Genomic DNA, 1,384 nt, shown 5'->3' with positions numbered 1-1,384 from the left:
TGGCACCAGGGTGAAAGTTATTAAAGGTTTGGATCAGTTGGATCGGAATTGACAAAAAAGCAATAATTTTGAAAGCTTTACCTTGTCAGAGACCTTTGATTTCATATGATATCAGCTAGAATACTTTTAGAAACAATAGGAACTGACGTTTGAAACTCATTTTAATTCTATAATGTGACCTTTCGGATTGAAACAAGATATTAAGAAAAAAATGTGGCGGGACTTGATTTGAATCAATTCCTGATGGATTTTAAATCATGAAGAGTGAGTCACATACCAGAATAAACTCAGACCAAATGTAGCAAAGTCAAAATAGCTATTTAGCTATTGGTAAACATTATCCAATAATGACACCAAGTTATAACATTTTGATTATAGATGACAAAGGCGATTTTTCTTTTTAGAATAACATGCACCAACGAATTGCTCACAGAAACATTCATTAAAAAAAAAAAAACATTCAGTTTTGACATCATGTTGACTTTAAATCAACCTTTAAAATTTATACCACAGCTAATTTATCCCATGGCCATTAAGAATTAGCCGACAGATGTCTAAATGCTTGGATCAATTCTGACCACATAGGAAATATGACCAAATGTTCGAATGACATTAAATCACGCTGCATTTAAATAAACTCAGACTATATTCAAACAAATGTTGGTCAGTTTTCCTTTTAAAATGCCAACCCATATCTACTTTAAAAGAAGGGGAAGAGGTGGCAGGGCACACAATGGAAATTCAATATGGATTTTACATATGTTCTCCCTTGGTAATCCATATAAAGCAGTTTATTTTTGGAGATCCCCAAGGGATAAACCCTGACCAGCTGCTTGCAGCAACACAACTTTATGACCACTTAAATTCTGCGGCAGTCGATTTAAGAGTGGGTGTGTCCACAGGATAAGCAGACAGGTAAATCACCTTCATGTCAAGTCATAAGGCTTAATTTGTTTATGCCACTCTTGAAACATGGCAAATTAACCCACTAGACATCAATAGAGCATTGTTGTCTGCGGTGGAGCTGTTAAGCACACAAGAAAAGTTTTATTAATGACTGCTGTTAGCCATGTAGATACTGTAACGCCGTAAACTCAAATGTGCCAGAGGAAATTCCACACAAGTTCAATGAACATTTTAGCAAGTAGGACGTTCCCAAGTAAGAAATGAAATTTAAAATAAATAAAGCACAAACTTATTATTTGTTATAGCTAACATTTTATTATTAGCCACAAAGGAAGGCCTATGAATTAATTAATTAATTAATGAACATAAGAGGAAAAAAAAGTGTCAATTTTGTCTAGTTTAATACCACCAAACATGGTGTGAAAAAGCAATGACAGTGTTATTGTTAACCAAAAAAAAAAAAAAAATTTTTGAAAAT

At 33.4% G+C, this 1,384-nt stretch overlaps 1 long non-coding RNA gene across 1 annotated transcript in view; it reads right to left on the bottom strand.

Annotated features, from left to right (window-relative positions):
• Positions 1-1,013: 1,013 nt before the first annotated feature.
• Positions 1,014-1,384, bottom strand: part of LOC107695419 (uncharacterized) — a 12,419-nt gene continuing 12,048 nt past the window's right edge. Inside the window, exon 3 of the long non-coding RNA XR_001634992.1 lies at positions 1,014-1,024. This is a non-coding gene — a long non-coding RNA (uncharacterized LOC107695419). The remainder of the gene's footprint in view (positions 1,025-1,384) is intronic.

This window comes from Sinocyclocheilus anshuiensis, unplaced genomic scaffold (assembly GCF_001515605.1).
Source record: "Sinocyclocheilus anshuiensis isolate Anshui unplaced genomic scaffold, SAMN03320099.WGS_v1.1 scaffold110, whole genome shotgun sequence".
Taxonomy (NCBI): domain Eukaryota; kingdom Metazoa; phylum Chordata; class Actinopteri; order Cypriniformes; family Cyprinidae; genus Sinocyclocheilus; species Sinocyclocheilus anshuiensis.
The sequence above is the reverse complement of the archived record's forward strand: the minus strand, read 5'-3'. Positions and strand labels throughout refer to the sequence as shown.